At 45.2% G+C, this 23,414-nt stretch overlaps 1 protein-coding gene across 1 annotated transcript in view; it reads left to right on the top strand.

The window, feature by feature from the left end:
- The first annotated feature begins 12,714 nt into the window (after positions 1–12,714).
- vipr1b (vasoactive intestinal peptide receptor 1b) overlaps positions 12,715–23,414 on the top strand; it is a 91,096-nt gene continuing 80,396 nt past the window's right edge. Inside the window, exon 1 of the mRNA XM_052054283.1 lies at positions 12,715–13,001. The gene's annotated coding sequence lies outside the window, so the exon portion shown is untranslated. The remainder of the gene's footprint in view (positions 13,002–23,414) is intronic.

Below are 23,414 nucleotides of genomic sequence, written 5' to 3'. Positions count from 1 at the left end.
CGATGTAGTGTGTCCCCCATCTACTGCCCGAAGACAGCTGGGATGGGTTCCAGCACGCCCCGCGACGTTTGAGAGTATTACAATTTTATTCCACGTTTTTCATCAGTCTGAATATATTTCTGTCTGGAAATTGTGACGAATGAATGGATGTTTACAATACTTTGTTTTTTTCAATGTAAATGTTTAAGCCTCTAAATGCCATCAAATCAGTTAAACATTGCACCAAATGCACCTGCTGTTTTGTCACATGAAGCTTAATCCTTTCAGGGACAGCGGTTACTGTAGTGGACAGCTTATCATGTTACGGCATCCATCCATTTTTTGATGGACTTTATCCTCACAAGGATCGCGGGGGTGCTGGAGCCTATCCCAGCCGTCTTTGGGCAGTAGGCGGGGGACACCCTGAACCGGTTGCCAGCCAATCGCAGGGCACACAGAGACGAACAACCATCTGCGCTCACACTCACACCTAGGGGGAATGTGTTCAGTCATCCTGGAGAGTGTTCAGTCATCCTGCCATGCATGTTTTTGGAATGTGGCAGGAAACCCGATTACCAGGAGAAAACCCACGTAGGCACGGTGAGAACATGCAAACTCCACACAGAAAGGCGGGAGCTGCAATCGAACCCAGTTCCTCTACACTGTGAGGTCGACGCTCTAACCACTTGACCATCGGGCCGCCCTTTCGAGGTGGTTGAAAGTGGTTAAAGCCTTTTAAACAATGCTTGATAGCTTGAAGTCATACAGTACAGCTAGACATACACCTATGTAGTGTCATACAAAACATCTTATTGTTTGGTCGCCTCTTTTTTTTTCCCACCCTGATAATTGCAGACAAGCTTTGTTGTATCATTCAGCCTGCCTTGAGTATCTCTGTAAACAAAATGTTTCCATATCTCACACCATGCATCTTTTTTTTCTTGAGCAGCATCAGATGGTCTGCAGGGGTGGTAGAACTAAGATAAGATATCCTTTATTCGTCCCACAATGGGGAAATTTACAGCCTCCAGCAGCAAGAATGTATGTAGAAAGAAGAAAGGAGAAAAAAAACAACAAACATCTTTCAATTAAATACAATATAAACACAAATGGCTAAAAATTATTATTATTATTATGATTGTTATTTTCTATTCATCAGCCTGACAGCAGTCGGTAGGAACGAGCGTCGGTATCTCTCCTTCTTGCAGCGCGGGTGTAACAGTCTCTGGCTGAAGGAGCTACCAAGTGCTGTCAGGGCGGGCTGGAGGGAGTGGGAGGGACTGGCCATCATAGCTTTTAGCTTAGTTGGCATCCTTCTGTTGCCCACCTCCTCCAGAGTGTCAAGGGAGCAACCCAGGACAGAACTGGCCTTCCTGACCAGTCGCTCCAGTCGCTTTCTGTCCCGGGCCGAGATGCTGCCTGACCAGCAGACAATGCCATAATGGATGGCCGAGGCCACCACCGAGTTATAGAACGTCTTAAGGAGTGACCCCTGAACCCCAAAAGACCTCAGTTTCCTGAGTAGGAAGAGTCGGCTCTGTCCTTTCCTAATCAGGGTGTCCGTGTTTGTAGACCAGTCCAGTTTGTCGTTCAGAAGAACACCAAGGTACTTGTAGGAGGTCACCCTCTCTATGTCCATACCCTGGATGTTCAGCGGTGCTGGTGAGGACTTTTTCCTGCAGAAATCCACAACCAACTCCTTAGTTTTCCTAGGGTTGATCTGGAGGAGATTCTGCTGGCACCAGTCCACAAAGTCCTTTGTCAGTCCCCTGTCTTCCCGATCGTCCCCTTCTGTAATGAGGCCAACAATCGCAGAGTCATCAGAGAACTTCTGAAGGTGGCAGTTTGGAGTGTCGTGTCTGAAGTCTGAGGTGTAGAGGATGAACAGGAATGGAGCCAGAACAGTCCCCTGCGGCGCTCCAGTGCTGCAGAGAAGCCGGTCCGACTCACAGCTCTGCAATCTCACGTACTGCGGCCGATTTGTGAGGTAGTCTATGATCCATGCTGTGAGATGGTGGTCCACTCCGGCGTTCTGCAGTTTGCCTCCCAGCAAATTGGGCTGGATGGTGTTGAAGGCACTGGAGAAATCAAAGAACATGATTCTCACAGTGCTCCCAGCCTTCTCCAAGTGTGACAGCACTGAGTGGAGGAGGTAGATAATGGCGTCTTCCACGCCGATGCCAGGCTGATAGGCAAACTGCAGCGGGTCCAGTGACGGGCTCACCAGCGGTCGAAGGTGGGCGAGGATGAGTCTCTCCAGAGTCTTCATCAGGTGAGACGTCAGCGCCACCGGTCTGTAGCTGTTCAGCTCCTTAGGGTGGGGGGTCTTGGGCACTGGGACCAGGCACGAAGTTTTCCACAGCTGTGGAGCTCTGCCCAGCTTCAGGCTCAGTTCGAAGATGTGCTGGACAATGTTACACAGCTGGTCAGAGCAGGTCCTGAGGAGCCGGGAACTGATCTTGTCCGGACCTGCTGCCTTCCTCACATTCATCTTCCTCAGTTGGTTCCTTACCTGCTCTGTTGTGACGGACAGGCAGGAACCAGGTGACATACTGGGTTGATGAGAGCTGGTCGAAAGAGGAGGGGGAGGAGAAGAAGTCCTCAGTGAGAGAGGTTGCAGTTTGTGGTTGGGGGAAGGGACAGACGACTGGTCGAAACGGTTGAAAAAATGGTTCAGTCCATCTGCCCAGTCCTTGTCCTTCTCGATCACTGTCTTTGGGCTGTCATGGCCTGAGATGGTTTTCAGGCCCCTCCAGACACCAGTGACATTGCTGGCCTGTAACTGGTCCTCCAATTTCCTCCTGTATATCTTCTTCCCCTCCCTGATCTTTCTTCTCAGCCGAATCTGCACGGCCTTTAGCTCCTCTCTGTTTCTCGACCGAAAAGCTCTCTTCTTCTCCTTCAGCAGGGTCTTTATGTCAGGATTAATCCATGATTTGTTGTTGGAAAAACACCGCAGAGTTCTGGTGGGTACGGTGTTCTCCTCACAGAAGTTTATATAATCCGTGATGGTGTCAGTGAGTGCATCAATGTCCTCCCCATGAACCTCGCTGAAGAGTTCCCACCTGGTTGTCGCGAAGCAGTCCCGCAGAGCATCTTCAGCTTCCGATAACCATTTCTTGACCATTCTGGTCACAGTTGGCTGCCTGTGCACCAGGGGTTTGTACACAGGCTCGAGAAATACCAAGTTGTGGTCTGCTCTTCCAAGAGGGGGGAGGGAGAGGGGTTTATATGCCTCCTTGGTATTGGCATAAAACAAGTCCAAAATATTATTGTCTCTAGTGGCACAGGTTACATACTGCTTGAAGGTTGAAAGGGAGGAGGACAGAGAGACATGGTTGAAGTCCCCAGAGATGATCAGCAGGGCGTTGGGGGACTGTGTTTGCAGCCTGCTCACGACAGTCATCAGGGTATCACACGCTGCATCACTATTAGCCGACGGGGGGATGTACACTTTCACGGCTATGACGTGTGAGAATTCCCTCGGGAGATAATGGGGCCTGAGGCTAATGGCTAGCAGCTCAATGTCCCGGTTGCAGAGTTTGTCTTTGATCGTGATATGCCCCGGATTGCACCATGAATGAATGAACAACTAGAAGTTCATTTGTTTTTCTCTCTGAAAAGCTTTGGGGGAGTAACAAAGTTGCAGCCCACGACAGATAGTGCCACAGATAGTCTACAGATGCCTGATGCCCGGGCTCTTTCACTGTCACTCTTAACGTAAATACAGGCAGCCATAATATGTTCAGGATGTGGCAGGATGAGTGGTGCAGGAATAGATTTAGCTCAAAAACACCTGAGACACAGCTGTGGTTAACTTCATTATGCTAGTAACTTCTTTTGTGTTGGTTCTCTTTAGTGTCGGTAGATTGTCTATTATGCTTGGCTGCAGTTCACAATCTGCATTGTTTGCAACCCCGAGTGGGCTGCTCATTGTACACTATTGTGTTGCCTGCTTATGGAAGACATGTCTTTGTGTGAACCCAAATCTATTTCAGCCTCTCACTTTGATTAGATTTGATAATGTCATGTCATGTCAATGCAAACATATACTCTTTATAAATTGGAACGTCCCTTTAACAGACGAATTGCTGACATCAGACTATATGAATGTAGCCGATTTTGAGTAGACAGACATGTCTTGTCTGGCATGTCACAATTTTTCTTCATCTTGCCGCATAGTGCGAGATGTCCATCGTCGTTGGCCTATACAATACATACATGTTGATTTATATAGCGCTTTCACAACAGCGGCAGTTGTAACAAAGCGCTGAACAAAACAGTTAACATAACGTAAAATAATAAACACAACACATAACATAAAACACGGACAGTCGTGCAGTCCTAACCACTTTTCCGTCACACGCTTTAGGGAGACATTGCTCTCGTAATTTATGACGAGAGACTGGACGTGGTGCACACAATCACAATGTCATATATAGTATTTAAAATGTGATATGGAGGAAAATTGGAACATATATGTAGCATTTCAACTCATGCTACGTTTGCTACTGGCAAAGCTAGTAGCTGGTGACAGTGACCCTTCACTTATCGCGATTAATGGGGACCGGGACCCGACCGCAATAAGTGAAAAACCGTGACGGAGGGTTGGCTCCGCCCTACGAATTTTGTGTCGGTATATATGAGTACCAGCATGTTTAAAATATGTAAACAGAATATATATACTTTAGATCAGTGTTTTTCAACCCGTGTGCCGCGGCACACTGGTGTGCTGTGCCATAAGTCATTATCAGGTGTGCCGCGAGAAAATGTCCAATTTGTATGCCTGTGCGGTCTTTCGCCCAGAAAGTAATCATCTAGTACCCTCCCATACTAAAAGGGAGCAGGAACAGCTAGCCAATTGCCTTGTGTTTCGACGAGAGACAAGCGAATTTGTGATGCATGAATGCAGGACGACAGTGAAACAATAAGGCGGAGAAAAAAAAAAGTTGTGTGTTTCCGGTAACCTGACCGACCGAGGTCGAAAAAAAACTTGACGGTCGGCATTTTTTTCAAACTCTCGCGATATTCACTTTGAGCGTGTGCGTCGTTTGCCCTGTCGTCTGTCACCAACATTGAATCATGGCGGCGGCCGCGATCTCTGACGACAGTTTAAACCGCGTTTTCTGTGCTACAATCGCATGCTCGCACCGTAATGTTAAGAAAATAGCATCCAATGATGTATTGAAGAAAATCACCAAACTATTTGATGAACCCTACGGGCCAAGTAAAAACCGAGGGCGGAGGCGGGTGGCGGCATGCCCCGGCCCCCCGAGTCCGGAGCAGGGAGAAATCTAAATAGGTGGCGGCGCCGTCGGCCACGGAGCGGTGGGACGGTAGCGGGTGCCGCGGGGGTGGGGGACGGTGTCGGGCGCAGGGTCGGCGGTGCGCGTCGCGCGGCCGGCCGCTCCCCGTCCCGCCCGTCTCCCCCACCCCCGGACAGGCACTCGTCTGCATTCCCCGACCACCCACCCCAATGACGCGCGCTCGTCAATGCACCGTCCGCCTAGTCTACGCAACTCTAGTCCTCTCCCTGCCGGTGTCATCGCAACCCGGCCGACCTGGGAACCTAATATCCAGTCACCTGGTACCCAACTCTCTCGCCGCCTTTGACGGCGAGCGTGGGGTTCAATGCCTCCTTCTTTTATATTTTATGGTTATTTTGTTTAAATATTTGATGGGAAAAAAAGTGTCGGGTCATTTGCTGACTTCATGTTTGTTTGTGGCTGTTGGTATTCTACAGTCATGTTTGTTTCAGTCATGTTTTTGTTATTGAGAGTTTTTGGTTTCTGCCATGGTTTTTGTTTGTTACTTTGGATTCGTTTTGTTTTCATGACTTTGTTTTGGATTTAGTTTTCTGTGTTTTATCAATACATTTCTTCAAGTTCACCCTGCTCCTTCCTCCTGCCTGCTTTTTTGGGGTCCTCCACCACCTCGCAAACGTGACACTCTGGTGCTTCAAAGCCTGGCTGATTGAAATGCAGCTCAGGTGTGTGCTGGAGGCTCCGCCCATGCCTGTCAGCTCTGGAAAAAACAAGAAACTAAGCAAAGCACCAGACAGTAACATAACAGATTGTGGCTTACGGATAATGCAGTCCTAAAATTCAATCTCAATCATTTTTATTATTTTTGAATAACTTCAATATTGGAAACTTGTTACACTCTAATAAATTACCTCTCTGGTCCCCCCCCCCCCCCCCCAAAAAGTGATTAATCAGGAGTGTTAGCGAATATGCAGGGTTCCATGATGTATAGGTATATCAAGGGGTCAGTTCAGGTACCATGTTCTTGTGGAATACTCTTCCAGGACTCCCTGAGGGACACATTCAAACTTCTCGGGTCCACAAGACATATGCTAAAATTGGTTTCCCATGCAACTCCCATGCAACCTCCAGAGTTCTGCGACTGGACTGCTACCAGAACAAAAACCTGACTGCACCTCCTAGTTCTGGAATTGGACCTCCTTGCGGACTGGTCTCTACAGAGCCCATGAATCGGCCTTATCATCGCTCCTTAAAAACAGAGACGACCATCCTGTGCTGAGAAGAAAATCCAAGATGGCGCCATAGTTGGCAGCCATTGGCAAGAGCTCTTTCATAGCTTTGCTTGTTTTTATCTTTTGTATTGTCATGTGGTGTTTGTTGTCCTTCATGTGGACCTGATGTGGATTGCTTTCGGTGTTTTGGCCACAAAATTCGTTGAAGTACCAAATCTGTGCTTGGTGGTTGTGCCTCCTCGGCAGCATGCGTGTACCAGCACTGATTTTGATTGGGAGGAATGTCGGCGTTATGTGGCCGTCGCCACTGGACAGCCCTGGGGCGCTTGTGTTTTTTTGCGCCTGTAATGGGCAGCAGTTTGCATTAGTGCAGCTGAATGAATGGCTTGTGGAGCCGAGGATGAGGAGAGAGGAGCTTCAGCACGGAGCACAGCTGCGTATTTGGAACTGAGAGTCACTGCTTGGAATTGGTTAGCACACACGCCTCACAAGGCAGAGGTACAGTGTTCTAATTCAGGCCCCAGCCTTCCCGTGTGAAGTTTTTATGTTCTCCCCGTGCCGGTGTGTGTTTTCTCCGGGTCCTCTGGTTTCCTCCCACATTCCAAAAACATGCACCACAGGTTAATTGAACACTCTAAGTTCTCCCTTGGTGTGATTGTGGACCTGACTGGTTGTTCTTCTGTGCGTGCCCTGAGACAGGCTCAAGACCGCTGGGATAGGCTCCAGCTCACCTCGCGACCATTGTAAGGATAAGCAGAATAGAAAAAGAATGAATGGATGGACCCTAGTGAAAAAGAATGGTTAAGAAAAAAAGACAAATGTGTATGGGTGTATTGCTGTTGGACCACAATAAATTCCATGTGAAGGAAAAATTATTTTGTACTTGATTGTATTTGCAGTTGCATATATGCTTATATCTATATTTTATATTGCATTCTGTTTCTATTTTCTGAAACATTTATTTTGTGGAGGCAATACATTGTTTTTCTTTCTGCCCCCCCCCCAACCCATTTAAATCTGATGATTTCCCCAGTGTGGGATAAATAAAGGGTTTTGTTATCACATTCTTATCTTTGTATGACAATGTTCTCATCTTTATATGGCTAATGCAAAATAATACATTAAATGATCACGTTCCGATTATGGAGTTATGATAAGAACATGTGCAATTAAATGTTTTGCAGTTATTAAAATACTCTTTCAAAATATACTGTGAAAATGGGTTCCTGTGGTAATGTTTTTGATAAAACATTACAAATATGGAATTTCCTACAAATTGCTCTGGAAGTGAATTTTGATAGACTGGCAGCTATAAACTTCGAGTACCAAGTATGGTGTGACACCGTTATGTTGAGCATGGTGTTTATTCTTGGAAATTCACAATGAGCACAGAAGTCGAAAAAAAAACACGGGAAAGGATCTGCTCGTACAAGTATTTTCAACATGATTTGCCATCTTTACCCTATTTGTCCTGGGTGACCCTCCCTGGAGCATTAAGACCTCAGACAAGTTAGCACCTAGGATCATTGAGACACATAGACCTCTATGCTTGTAAGGTGATAGTTTTGGTAGGAGTTTAATTTCCATCCATCCATCCATCCATCCATTTTCTTATCCGCTTTATCCACACAAGGGTTGCAGGGCACACACAGACAAACAGCCCTCTGCGCTCACACCTAGGGATAATTTAAAGTGTTCAATCATCGTGCCATGCATGTTTTTGGAATGGCAGAGCAAATTAGAGCAGACACGGGGAGAACATGCAAACTCCACATAGGAAGGCCGGAGCTGGAATCAAACCCAGTCGCTCTGCACTGTGAGGTCGACATGTTAACCACTGGGCCGCCGGAAGGAAATACAGTGTTTCATTAAGATGGAACACAAAGGGGGCAGATACAATGAAAACATCAGGAGCCCAAGAATTGAGCCCTGTGGAACACCACATGCCAGTGGGGCAGTTCGTGAGTCAGAGTAACCAAGGCTAACACAAAAGAAACGCTAACCACTTTACCACTGGGCCGCGGAGTTTCATGTGATTTCAAAAAAATTCAAAAATTGTCATGATGATGATTAATATCCATCTCTCAATTTTCTGAGCTGCTTATCATGACGAGTGTTGCGGGGATGCGGAACTGGTTACTATCCAGTCGTAAGACACACATTTATTATTGTTTTTATAATTATTATTATTGCTTTTTAGTTATTTGCAGCGAAAAACTGACATGTGACTCCAATTACCTGCTAATTATTGGCATGCTCTGCTATGAGGGAGACAAAGCATCTCATCATGCCAGTGCATTGTTGACTGTTATAGCCTTCCTCCAGAGGGTGTCTGTATCTGCACTCAGCCCAGACGAGTGAATGATGAGAAGGAGGGCAGAAGGGGAGGAGGAGGGGGAGGAGGAGGAGGAGGGGTTGGAGGAGGAGGAGGAGGAGCAACAGCAGCTCTAATGAGTGACTCCACAGCCGGAAGAGCGCTCACAGAAGCATGAATTGCTGTTAATTAGAACTCTGGACACCGGACCAGGATGGATGCTTCACTGATGCTCCTTGTCTTGATGACCCACAGATATATACCAAAGGTAAGAATATCTATCTATCCATTAATTGAGATGCAATGTTTTCCCAACCTTTATTTAGACAAGGCATTTATCTTACATTAGAAACATCTCATGCCACACCATCAAATAAAATTGTCTCAAAAAGTGTGTACTCTATCCTGAAACAATGACGAGATTGTCTCAATTTGCTCTTGATTTTACTTTGAGTGTCTGCCATAAATCCGGGACTGCTCTCATGTTCTGCTAGAGATGAATGGTAACAGGTGGAGGCACTGGCTTTCCTTTGCTGTCTTCTCAATGTTATTGTGCTGACTGTTACTCTGTGTAGGTGGCATGAATAAATGAAGAAAGACAATTATTTCCACTACATCAACAATAATTATTGAGCCAAATAAGGGGAATTGGATAATTTCCCAGGGCACACATGATGACCTCTCACAACACAATGTGCCGTGTTGGAAATCACTAATGAAGTTATCAGCTCGGTGAGCATCTAAAGCAGCGGTGAAAAAAAACAATCTTTGTGCACGGGGCCCACATTTGATTTTTAAAATAAATAGAAAGGACAGATAATACCACACACACACACACATATGCGCGCGCACACACACACACACACACACACACACACACACACACACACACACACACACACACACACACATCCTCATCTCACCCCTCGGGTGGTGTCCGTCCCTCGTTCAGCTTGGGTCCTCTACCAGAGGCCAGGAAGCTTGAGGGTTCTGCGCAGTATCCTTGCTGTTCCCAGCACTGCACATTTCTGGACTGAGATGCCCGATGTTGTTCCCGGGATCTGTTGCAACCACTCATCTAGTTTGGGGGTCACTGCCCCGAGTGCTCCGACCACCACAGGCACGACTATCACCTTTACCTTCCAGGCTCTCTCCAGCTCCTCTCTGAGCCCTTGGTATTTCTCGAGTTCCTCGTGTTCCTTCTTTCTGATGTTTCCATCACTTGGGACCGCTACATCCACTACAACGGCTTTCCTCTGCCCTTTATCTATGACCACAATATCTGGTTGGTTCGCCATTACCATCTTGTCAGTCTGGATCTGGAAGTCCCACAGGATCTTCGCTCTGTCATTCTCCACCACCTTCGGAGGTGTTTCCCATTTTGACCTTGGGGTTTCCAGTCCATACTCCGCACAGCTGTTTCGGTAGACTATGCCAGCCACCTGGTTATGGCGTTCCATGTAGGCTTTCCCTGCCAGCATCTTACACCCTGCAGTTATGTGTTGGATCGTCTCAGGTGCCTCTTTGCACAACCTACACCTTGGGTTGTCTGGTGTGGTATATCTGGGCCTTGATGGCTCTGGTGCTCAAGGCCTGCTCTTGAGCAGCCAGGATGAGTGCCTCTGTGCTGTCCTTCAGGCCAGCCCTCTCTAGCCACTGATAGGACTTCTTGAGATCAGCCACTTCAGTTATGGTCCGGTGGTACATCCCGTGTAGGGGCTTGTCCTCCCATGATGGTCCCTCTTCCAGCGCCTCATCTTCTGTTCCCCATTGTCTGAGACATTCTCTGAGTACGTCATTCGTTGGAGCCTTCTCCTTGATGTATTCATGGAGCTTGGATGTTTCATCCTGAACAGTGGCTCTCACACTCACTAGTCCCCGGGCCTCCTTCCTTTCGGCTTGCATACAGTCTCAGGGTGCTGGATTTGGGATGGAACCCTCCATGCATGGTTAGGAGCTTTCGGGTCTTAACGTCCGTGGTCTGAATCTCTTCCTTTGGCCACCTTATTATTCCTGCACGGTATCTGATCACTGGCAGGGCATAGCTGTTTATTGCCCGGGTCTTATTCTTGCCATTGAGCTGGCTTCTTAGGACTTGCCTCACTCGCTGGAGGTATTTGGCCGTAGCCGCTTTCCTTGTTGCCAGTTCGAGGTTGCCATTGGCTTGTGGTATACCAAGGTACTTGTAGCTGTCCTCAATGTCTGCTATTGTTCCTTCAGGGAGTGAGACCCCTTCAGTGCGGACTACGTTTGCACTATGTTCAATCAAACTGTTCAATCATATGAAAGAATACACAAAAAAATGTATTCTTTCATAGATTTCTTTTGAGGAAACAATTTTGAAAGGTACTTGCTCAAAAGCGATTTCATGCCGAGCTATACCATATCTCAGCATTGATGAGGTGCTGAAAGAACTGCAGAAGAGATTAAAATCTCCAAGAAGGCGTCGTTATTTCATGTAACACACACAGAACATTACACTTTTTACTGCAGTTGGAGCGGAAGATGGCCAGCTTTTCCGGATGTTGCTGCGCCACAGTCATCTTTGCCCAGATGGATACATGGCACCGTTTCATAAAACAAAATATCAGTTTCATGTGACGCATGCATACATTAAGTCTGGCTGCGCGCGCATCTTGGAGGCAGAAAACACACGCTTGTGAGTCGTAATAGTCTCTAGCCGAGGGTTGTCAGAATGGAAAGAGGACACACAGGGATCAAGTCTTTTATAGAAATCCTGCTGGTAAAAAACCCTTTCAGAAAAAAATGGCGAAAGTTATGGTTTCAAGCTTGAATACGTGAGTATGACTGAGGAGGCAATTAAGAATGTTCGTCTTTGCAAACAACAGTGACATCATTTAAGATGCACGCGCATCTTGGAGGCAATGTTTGCAAACATTGAAACTCAGAGCATTGGCTCCTCCCTTAGGAATTTTTGTGTGATTGTATGTGGATACCAGCATTTTTAAATATATGTAAACAGTATTTATACTTTACATCAGGGGTGGCCAAACCGCGGCTCTTTGGCTGGTTCAATGCGGCTCCTGGGCTTTCACACGGTACTTGTCGAAAATGCCTCGGTGATGGCGCTGCCATTAAAACTACGGGTTGCTTTTTACATAGAACGTACTACATCAGCCTATCACCAATCCCGTTACTTGATTGACATAGAGGGCAACCAATCAGATCACTGTATTACCGCTCATGTGCAGACAACGTCGCTAAGTGCTAAGCTAGTCAGCGAATTAACTCTGTTTTTAAGGCAGGGGTGCCCAATATGTCGATCGCAATCGACCAAGAGCCAGCAGACTGGTCCCAAGTCGACCGTGAGCGGTGGGACGAGGAAATAATAATAATAATAATAATAATAATAATAATAATAATAATAATAATAATAATAATACATTTTATTTGTGGGCGCCTTTCTAGAAACTCAAGGACACCTTACAACAAGGAGTTCAAATCACGAGTACAATGTTAAAAACAACATCAAATAAGATAAGAAAAAATACAACTAAATAGATAAATAAATAAAATACAATAAATAAAAAAAATAATTTTAAAAAATAGGGGAAAAAAAGATTTGTGTGTTTGTGGTTTGTAAGTTTCATCGATGTTCGGGCGCTCAGGATGATGCTCGTAGTGGCATGCATGCATATGTGCGCGAGTGCATGGCCGTGTGTGTGCGTGTATGTGTGGCTCTTTGCAGTAACAGTAAAAAATTGGCTCCTCGTTTCTGACTTGTAGGCCACCCCTGGTTTACATATTTGAGACAAAGACTACAGCAGTACACATATCTACTGAAATCTTTAATTATCAAACCTCAGACAGTAATTAATATTCATCAACATTGCCTTTTGAGAGAGACAAAGAGACTTGTGTTACTCTCACTTTATGCTGCTCTGACAGTGTCGCCGCCATTAGCCTCCAACTAGCTGCTGGCCAGCTATCTTCGCACAGCCGATGTGTTTATGATAAAACGATTAATCAGTCATGATGAGGAGGAGGCGAGCACAAAGCAAACAAAACAACATGAGACACTGATCAGAGTCCACAGCTGACGACACACTGATCAGAGTCAACAGTGTGGCTCGACACTGATCAGGGAGGCAACCATGGAATGAGACACTGATCAGAGAGTCAACCACGGGACAATACACGAGGGAAAGTGCTGGGCGGGGCTTTGAAGATGCACAGCCAATCAGCTCACGGGTAAATCCACTTGTGCTGTCATTGGTAACCAATCATGCATACAGCCATGCACAAAACCTTTGAGTCCTTTTTTCTGATTACAGTTAAATACAGAGTCCAATTATAATAGATTGGGAGCAGGTGTGCAACCAGAATGTCTGCTCATGCCACCTGCTGCCCAGGCCGAAAACAGAACCGTGACATTCCCAAAGTTGCCTGAGTGACTATTTGTCATTAGTTTATGGGACAGTATATTCTTGTTTCCCAGAGCCTTGGGATTGGGGTTAGCATATACGCATTATTTTTGTTGTTTTGTGTAGTTATGGTTGTTCCCGATGATTCGGTCGAGCAGAAGATGGCAGAACCATGAAAAAGAACAAACCATATGTACAGTGTCATTTTCTTAGTTCACCAGTTTTCCTTTTTTATTAGCCGATAGGTTTGTGCCCCAGTAGACCGGTGGTTAGCGCATCGACAAGTGCAGAGGTTCGATTCCACCTCCGGCCTTCCTGTGTGGAGTTTGCATGTTCTCCCCGTGCCTGTGTGGATTTTCTTCGGCTACTCCGCTTTCCTCACACATTCCAAAACCCCCTGCTCCTCCCAAAAAACGGATTAAACACTTAAAATTGTCCCTAGGTGTGTGTGTGAGCGCAGATGGTTGTTCGTCTCTGTGTGCCCTGCGATTGGCTGGCAACCTGTTCAGGGTGTCCCCCACCTACTGCCCGAAGACAGCCGGGATAGGCTCAAGCATGCCCCGCAACCCTTGTGAGGATAAAGTGATTCAAAAAATTGATGGATGCATGCATTTTAATGTCTATTCTTTGAGATAAATGTGTTTAGCCTGGAGGTTTGCTTTTTTGGGGGGGCGGGATAGGGCAATTATTGTTGTGATTCATTCCGCCTAGAGACAGGTGACCAAACTAAGAAAAAAAATTAAATGTTTTTATGGAGTCATTTTTAGCCGTGTCTGTTATTAACTGGAGCAGTTATTGTTAAGCATGATGAATGAAATGATGAAATTCTGCCTAAGAGACCTAATCATGAAAAAAAAGGGGTTTGGGGGCAATTTGCTTTGTGAAAGAAGATATAACGCACTGTGTCGCTGATGTAATGGTACACTCGCCTCACTTGTGTGCTGGCAAGCGTGGGATCTGTTCCCACTCAGTGATGGTGTGGATGTTAATGGTTGTTGGTCTCTGTGTGTGCCCTGCAACCAATTCAGGGTGGAGTCTGCCTTCCGCTCAGTCAGCTGTGATAGGTTCCAACAATCCCCCCTCAGTACGCTGTTCAGGATAAGCAATGTTGAAAATGGATGGATTGGAAATAATTAAGATATCCTTTATTTGTCCCACAATGGGGAAATTACAATCAGAATTCAGAAAGGAAAACGCTGGGTAGGGAGAGGGAAAAAAAAACCACGCTCGAACTATCCTCTTCCGAGGATAATTTAAGTCCAGGATAAAAAAAAAAGACCCTAGCACATAAATAAGCATATGACAGTTCCAACAAGTCACAAGACATAACATGTAATAAGGGGGAGGATGAATGGGAAGGGTGGTGAGGGCAGGGGGTTAACCGTGACGCGGCCGAAATGACCAGCTGCACGGTCACCGTTGCGCTCTGCATTATCGAACCACGTCACGGAGGAAAAAGAATCGGAGCGATGAAGATGGTGATAACAAGGATGTGTATATGCGTGTGGTTCTCCATTTGTGTATGTGTATGCATGTACAGGTCATAGCTTCTTCGTCGAGGTCTGCTCATTATGAAGACAGTCCCGGCTTATCAGTCCATGGCCGAGAAGGAGGGTGGTGGTGGTGGGGGCCCTAGACTCCATGCGTATTTCCATCCAGGGGAAAGGCCAGATAGCGTTGTTTGTTTTGGAGAGACGGCCGCCAGCATTTCCAGACAGCCTTGAGTCCTTGGTCTGTATCTCCTCACTGGCTCCGATCATTCAGATCCGAAAATTCTTTCCGCAGCATGGATTCCAACTTCTCCATGGTATTGTCGATCGGGCGGAGTCGCTCCAAAAACCGCAACAATATTGCGGTTGAGTCTGAGTGTTGGACATTCGCACCAAGCCATCCAGAGTGACCGGCAGCTTCTTCACTTCCAATAGAGCCGCTCCCGTCGGTTGAATTTTGCGATAGAACAGCAAGCTGCCAACACCAAACAATAGCATACCTGTTATCAAAATGCCAATAATGTAGATGTAATGTAATTCTGCATACCGGTAATTCTCTAATAACATTCTTCCGGGGTCACATCGAACTCCACATGGTGAGTGGAAGTTGGGAATGAAAATGTAAAGCTCCGTGATCGACTTGCCACATCAATATGCGCCATCTCATCTTTGTACACTAAAGTCCTTAGGACGCTTGTCACAAGGTTATTAATTGTGCCATTGAAAAAAGGCGGCTGCCATGTCTGTCTCTGCAATGTCTGACTGCAGCGATGACAAGATAATAATGAGACCTCGCTAAGAAAGCCGTCTGCGGGGAAAATGAAATGGAAAGTTTGCTGTTGAACAAAGTGTATATTAGTGTCGCACACTTCAATGCCATACACACACACACACACATTCTCCAGCCTTCCGTCACCACTCACCCATGAATCACTTCAAAGGCGGCAAGTGCTTTTGTTCGGTTAAAAAAAATTCTAGACTCCAAAATGTTGAGTGGAAATGCCCTTTTAGACATTGAGTGTGCCTCAAGCTAAAGATGCCGCGGGTGTATGAAACATAATACATCCTTGACAACAAAGTCATTCTCAGCACTGTCCATTACTTCAGCTTGGTAGGTTTCCATTCAGTAAATATCAGTCAGACTGTCACAAAAAGGGACACATTTCCATTTCTGCACCTTCGGGTTTGTCACTCAGTGGCGGTTCTGGGGGGGGAGGGGGCAGTGCCCCATAGCACTGATTCTGCCCCCCCTTGTGCCCCCCCCCCCCCTCCGAGCGTAGATTACGCAGTCGCGCCAACTCGCCGACGCGAAAGTCAAGTCAAGTCAACAGTATTTATAGAGCACTTTCAAACAGAAAGGTGGAATCAAAGTGAGTGATTTAACATTCTCGTCGGACTCTTTAGTGCGCTGCACCACTTAAAAATGAGCGGAAAAATGAGAAGCAGTCCGCAGAGAAGGAAATTACCACGAAGTGCGTGTGTGTGCGTGTGTGTGTGTGTGTGTAACTTTTTTCGTCTCCCTTTCTTATTTACATTTTTATTTAACAGGATCAATATAAGACATTGCCTTTTAACATTTGGATAATTATATGCATGTAAAACATCTAGCTTCAGTGTATTTGCAATTTTTGTCCTCGGCAGGCTGGTACCATATGATCCCCTGGTTTGAATATTCTCAACAGGTGGACACGGCATATTGTTACGCTTGCAGACATTTTAGCCCTCCTAATACTGTTTTTTCTCATCACTGTAATATTATGACTACAATTTCAAAGTTTGAAGAAATAAAAAGTCAAATAAGATTTCGAATCGGTCTTTTTAGCCCTGGGTTGCATGTGCCCCCCCCCCCCATCAAAACCCCTGGCCCCAGCCCGGCCCCCTCAGTGATATTGATCCAGAACCGCCCCTGTTCTCAGTGGAATGCAACTATTTTTTTTTTTTTGTAAACCGAGGCTTAGGGTTTCAAATTAAGATTTCACATCTGCCTTTGGTTTAAAATTGAAATTGAGTTTTATAGTCAGTGTTAGGTTTTTTTATAGTCAGGGTTAGCTTTTTATAAATTGTAGCGATGGTGAAGCCACGCACTTACCATCATGCTTGTAAATAGTTGAACGTAGTTGAAAGTAAGTTAAAAGTTGATCTATACGAGCTTTGTTATACAGTGGTACCAGTACTTAGGAACGTCGCTTCATACGAAATTTTCGAGTTACAAAATGCCTCAACAGAAAAATATTGCCTCTTGTTGCAAAAGAAATTTCAAGATACTAAAGGTAAAAATACAATCTTGGCTGCTAGTCACAGCTCCGAGTTTTCTGAACACAATATACTTAGAGCTGCTCTGCCATTGGCTATTACTTAGCATCTTCCTGGCATCCCATTGGTTAAGAGGGACCTCCAACCGTATGTGTCTATATGTGTAGATAGATAGATAAATGGTTAGATATGCATCTCTGCAGCGTCCTCGTCATTTTCCCCATGGGGCTATGAGGTGTTCCGATAGTTTTACGTAAATGTGAATCACCCAGTCCAGCAATCGCACACGGTGCCTTGGCCATTTTCGAAGGATTGTCAAAAGCCAACAAAAGCAAACGTCCTTGGATCAGTTCTTCACAAAACGCCAGGCAAAAACCACTTCTGAGAGAGAACATGAACTAAAGAGGGCAAAAAACGACGAGGACATAGTTAAAAGTTAAATGACAATAATTTTTATGCTTTACTCTATTCTTTATTTTTTACATTATGCACAACTCTCATTTATTGTGCAACAATCTAATTGTAACATGCATTTGTAACATATTTTGATGCATTTTTATGCTTTAGGAAAAATTTACGTCTGCATTTTGGGGGGCTTGGAACGGATTAGGGTATTTACCGTATTTTCACGACTATAAGGCGCCATTAAAAGTCTTAAATTTTCTCAAAAATGGACAGGACGCCTTATGATGCAGAGTGTTTTGTGTATGCGCTGAGTTCCAAAACCTGACTGACAGCCGACACGCTGTTTATATAGAGAAAATCCACGGGCCAGACATGATTAGCGGTACCAAGAACAAAGGGGAAGCTGAATGGGGCTAAGAGTCTTTTCCGTTGCTGGTCCCTCTCTTTGGAATAACCTCCCACTGAACATTCGGGAAGCCCCCTCGATGCCCAACTTTAATACTCGTCTCAAAACAAATTTGTATTCTTTGGCTTTTGACTAAGCATGACTCAGGTTTGGTCTTAGTTTTACTGTCTTTGTGCCTTCTCCTGTTTTCATTATTAATGTTATTGTTTATTGTTGTATCTATGGGCGGCCCGGTAGTCCAGTGGTTAGCACGTCGGCTTCACAGTGCAGAGGTACCGGGTTCAATTCCAGCTCCGGCCTCCCTGTGTGGAGTTTGCATGTTCTCCCCGGGCCTGCGTGGGTTTTCTCCGGGTGCTCCGGTTTCCTCCCACATTCCAAAAAACATGCATGGCAGGCTGATTGAACACTCTAAATTGTCCCTAGGTGTGAGTGTGAGCGTGGATGGTTGTTCGTCTCTGTGTGCCCTGCGATTGGCTGGCAACCAATTCGGGGTGTCCCCCGCCTGCTGCCCGAAGACAGCTGGGATAGGCTCCAGCACCCCCCGCGACCCTAGTGAGGATCAAGCGGCTCGGAAGATGAATGAATGAATGAATGTTGTATCTATGATTTTTGCTGCATGTACAGTACTTTATGTATAGCGGTGGTTGTTTTTAAGTGCTCTATAAATACAGTTGAGTTGAGTAAGTCTTAAGATGAATTGCTCTCTTTTGCAAAACCCCACTTGCATTTATGTATTGTAGTTTTCTGGGTAGAACCCCACAATATACACAATAGGACAAATTGTATAAATAAGGGAATGGTCACTTGAAAAGAACAAATGTTTCATTTTAAACAATTTGGAGAAAAAAAATCAAACAAATGACAGCTGATGTCAATTTTTTTCAGACTGGGGATGGCCATGTGTTTCAGTGGAGCAAAGCATGTTTTCTCCATAAGAAATGTGTCACGGTTCTGTTTTCGGTCTGGCCAGCAGGTGGCATGAGCGGACTTCTGAGCACACCTGCTGCCAATCTATGAGTAGTACACTCTGTATTTAAGGACATGCTGTGCACCCGTTTTCGGGGTATTGCCTTTGCCTTGCTGCTTCCTTGCTCATAGACTGCTTTGCTATAGACCTCGTCGTGTTTTCGCTTATGAACTTTCGGTACCAAGTATTTTGTAAGTATATTATTTATATGTGATTTGGCTTTCGCTTGCGTGTATTTGCTACGTTGTTTTTGGTTTGCCTTCGCGGTTCTTATTTTCCTCCCTTGCCTTTTGTGCAAGCGCTTTTTGTTATTTGTTTTTGTGCCCTCTGGTCCTTGTTTTGACCAGCACTTTATGTTACTTCTTTGGCAGTGCGATTTTTGTATATTAAACCCTTTTTGCTTCGGAGACCTTGTCTTGTGTCTACACTTTTGGGATCCCAACTTTATTCGGCTTGTCCGAAACGTGACAAAATGTGAGATGGCTAGTTAGACAGAACTGAAAAAGCTTAAAACTGTTGGCTTGCTGTACATACCTGATGTTATACCTGTGCCACACCCCTTTATCCACCTGTTTCCCCAATTTCCCAGGCTGCCAATCACAGCCACTCCAAAATCAAATCACAAAATCTGTCAATCAACCATATTCAATCAGTTAAACCAAAATCAAAATGGTCATTGTAAATAAGAGTTATTATTGTCATTAAATCCATCCATCCATTTTCTAATCCGCCTATCATCGCAAGGGTCACAGGAGTGCTGGAGCCTATCCCGGCTGTCTTTGGGAGGCGGGGTAAACCCTGAACTGGTTGCCGATCAATCACAGGGCATGTTATGAAATCAAAATTATTTTTCTGTGCTCTTACACCCTATAGAGACAATATCTGGAATATTTATAATAATTTTGAATGTAGTGTTGATTAATTACCAACAGTAGGGGTGGCAAATGGGGTGGCAAGGCATTTGGTAAAGGTGGCAACTGCCGCCCTGTGAAACTGCCTATGAACCATTTATGTTGGGAGAGATGAGGTCAGACTACTATGAGACTAACGCTTCACTATTTTCTCCACAGGCTCTCAGCATCTGAATGTGGCTTTTATTGTGATAGGATGCACTGAAGAAGGGTGCGAGCAGGGATTTCTACGCACTGTCCAACAATCCGTAATCCAATTCAAGCATGGGTTTACTCTATGTAATGGTACAAGACATTTTGTTAGTTCGGGCTTATAGAAAGACATTATGATACTTATCAGTGCCTTATATTGTTAAACAATTATTGATTGTGACGTGCCAGTGTCTTCACCTTGAAATAATTTATAACAGAGCTGTCAAACAATTAAAATATTTCATCTAATTCAAAATGCAACTGTCATAATTAACTCAAATGAACAAAAAAATTAATCGTGATTACTCACACATTTTTTTATCGTTTCTGAATTTCATTTGACACGTTTTGTCCTATTTTTCCCCAATTTAATGCTCTCATTAACTTGGAATCATGAATCAGTTTTCTATGTGCCAAATGCAAATATTTACTGAAATAACAATTTCGATTTTCAATTTTACATGAACATTTTTCACTTGGAGTAGTTGTTCACACATAATCTCTCACACAATATTACTGTCCATCAACAACAGTGAAAAAAATATTTTGTCACATAACAGCTGCTTTAACAGCTTTTTTATGAAATCAAAACAGAGCAATATAACATTATAAAGTGCACATCTAAGGTAAACTATTACTCAGCCTATAGTGGATTTAAACCATGGTTGCATACTTCGTTTTTCTCAAGTTTGCTTTGAACACAGCAGTCTGTTTCTGTATGTTTGTTGGAGAATAACGAGACACCGGACACCAGTGTTCATTATGTCCGCTGTATTCAAAACTGCAGCCGTACAAACAAGCGCAAGCACTTCCCCGTACTGCTGGGGCAAACCCTTCTGAAAGAGGGGGGTTTCACTCCCCCTAACGCAGTCAGGCTATGTTGATTGTGTTAGTCCTTCTTGCGCGCAAGTCTCTCTACGTTTTTTGTGTATACCTCATTTCGGATGACAACACTGGAGACGTTTGCTTTTCGCTAGGTCGCTACCACAACAGCGCACTGTCACTGTCAGACGAACACAGAGAAGCTCCACCCGTTCTATTTATATGGACATGGAACGCTGTAACCTTCCACACAAAATAGTTTCAAATAAGTAACAATCGCGTCAGTGGCATACATCGTATACCTGTATGATACACAGAGAAAGAAGAACAGGTAACTTTGGTCTTGTCAATGGAGCGAAACAGACATGGGCGTGGACTTCTGCAACACGCTTGTTGTTTTGTTTCTGGTGTATTTATAGAGCAATTTAACATCCGCTTGTGACGTGTGCCACGTTAATCTCGCGAGAAAAAAATTTAATCCCATTAAAATTAATTTAAATTAATGCCAATAAAAATGCGCTAAACTGACAGGTCTAATTTATAATAATGACAACATAATCAAATGAATTTTCAGCAAATTTATTATTAAAGGGTAGCCCTTCACATTAATCACTAACCCTAGAAACAACTCTCAATTTCTGGTTTGGGGTATCAAACCACTTGAGTCATTTGACTTGGTCACTTCCAGACATCCATCCATTAGCGGGGTACCCGAAGAAAACCCACGCAGGCACGGGGAGAACATGCAAACTCCACACAGGAAAGCTGAGTCCGGATTGGAACGCGTGACCTGTGCGCTGTGAGGCAGACATACAAAGCAATCGATCACCATGTCGCCAGCTTGCAGGCATAATTAAGCAATTACGAGCAAATCAATTTATGGATTACTACATAGGTCAGTTGTCCTTTTTGTTGTAATTTTGTTAGTGCTGTTTGTCTTATTTGTATGGGTCGGAGGGGTGGTTCGGAGATAGAAAATCGGAATAAATCCTTGAGAGAGCAGATAGCATTTCAACTTCCTGTCTGTCCTCATTTATTCAAGAAAAATTTTGGGGTTTGCATCAATTTGGTCGATGTCGTCCAAACCCATCCACTGTCTCGTCATCAGTCACACGCTTGCGTTTGTTCTCTTTTGTTCTGCCGCAGCCTCCTCTTCTCCCACGACTTTGCTGACGAGGTATGAAAGCTTGCACACTCGGCTCATGAATTGAACACTGCGGGGTGCAGTGGGACAAGGCCACAGCGCATGGTTTATTATGTGTTCGGCACCATTTTAATCAACTATGTTATTGTGTTGCTCTTCAACAAAATTATGTGGCTCTCCTGTTTTCCTCTTTGGGTTTTTAATTTGATTAGAATTTGAATTTGAATATTCATCCACGTGGTATCAGGTTTTCCATCAAATACATCCAAAGTTGTGTTAAAAATATTATGCAGTACATTTGTATATTTTCACATAATGTATTTATGATCTATCTTTCCTTCAGATTCCTACAATATACATTATTTCATACAATATAAATAATATGATGTTTCAACCAGCTGCGGCCTCCCAGTGTGGAGTTTGCATGTTCTCCCTGTGCCTGCGTGGGTTTTCTCCGGGTACTCCGCTTTGCTCCCACATTCCAAAACCATGCATGGAAGGCTGATTGAACACTCTAAATTGTCCGTAGGTGTGAGTGTGAGCGCGGATGGTTGTTCTTCTCTGTGTGCCCTGCGATTGGCTGGAAACCGATTCAGGGTGTCCCCCGCCTACTACCCAAAGATGGCTGGAATAGGCTCCAGCACCCCTCGCAACCTTTGTGAGAATAAGCGGATCGGAAAATGAATGGATGGATGGTTGATGTTTCAAGTCTACTGGTTCTATGACAGGGCGGCCCGGTAGTCCAGTGGTTAGCACGTCGGCTTCACAGTGCAGAGGTACCGGGTTCGATTCCAGCTCCGGCCTCCCTGTGTGGAGTTTGCATGTTCTCCCCGGGCTTGCGTGGGTTTTCTCCGGGTGCTCCGGTTTCCTCCCACATTCCAAAAAACATGCATGGTAGGCTGATTGAACACTCTAAATTATCCCTAGGTGTGAGTGTGTGTGAATGGTTGTTCGTTTCTGTGTGCCCTGCGATTGGCTGGCAACCGATTCAGGGTGTCCCCCGCCTACTGCCCGAAGACAGCTGGGATAGGCTCCAGCACCCTCCGCGACCCTAGTGAGGATCAAGCGGCTCGGAAGATGAATGGTTCTATGACTTTGTATTTTGTTGGTTCTCAATAATTTTTATGGATTTTGAGAGACATTTTTGTTCGAGTCTATGTACGGTATATTTCAGGGCTGTCAGTTAATTAAATTTTTAAATTATGATCATTCTCGGGCGGCATTGTGGTTGACTGGTTAGCATGTCAGCCGCACAGTGCAGAGGTGCAGGGTTCGATTGCAGCTCCGGCCTTCTTGTGTGGAGTTTGCATGTTTTCCCTAGGTTTTCTCCGGGTGCTCCGGTTTCCTCCCACATTGCAAAAACATGCATGGCAGGCTAATGCAACACTCTAGATCCCTCTTCCTCAACTGGCGGACCGTGATCCACGACCGGACCGCCGACCTCCTCTGTCTGGACCGCCGACCTCCTCTGTCCGGACCCTCGGCAAATTGTATAAAATAATAAATTCATTCATCTTCCGTACCGCTTGATCCTCACTAGGGTCGCGGGGGGTGCTGGAGCCTATCCCAGCTGTCTTCGGGCAGTGGGCGGGGGACACCCTGAATCGGTTGCCAGCCAATCGCAGGGCACACAGAAACGAACAACCATCC

This window comes from Hippocampus zosterae, chromosome 20 (assembly GCF_025434085.1).
Source record: "Hippocampus zosterae strain Florida chromosome 20, ASM2543408v3, whole genome shotgun sequence".
NCBI classification, from domain to species: Eukaryota; Metazoa; Chordata; class Actinopteri; order Syngnathiformes; family Syngnathidae; genus Hippocampus; species Hippocampus zosterae.
This window is presented reverse-complemented; position numbering and strand designations above follow the sequence as displayed.